Source organism: Nannochloropsis gaditana (assembly GCF_000240725.1).
Source record: "Nannochloropsis gaditana CCMP526 unplaced genomic scaffold scaffold648, whole genome shotgun sequence".
In the NCBI taxonomy this organism is placed as follows: Eukaryota; class Eustigmatophyceae; order Eustigmatales; family Monodopsidaceae; genus Microchloropsis; species Microchloropsis gaditana.
Genome location: NW_005803305.1, coordinates 7,102 through 7,311, shown reverse-complemented (window position 1 = coordinate 7,311; position 210 = coordinate 7,102).

The following is a 210-nucleotide window of genomic DNA, read 5'->3' as shown; positions in this document are numbered from 1 at the left end:
CGAGAAAACGCTTGTGGAAGTCCCTTTGCCTGGTCCTCCCTCTCCTTCTGGCCACGAATCTAGTCATGGCCGTTTTTTCATAATTATACAGGCATTAATATTCTTCATATACGTATTGTGATTCCTTCATGATGATATATGTGATTATATCCTGCTACCATTTCAAAGTCATGCCTTGCTCTTTTGCCTCAAAGCTCGCGCCTTCCGATC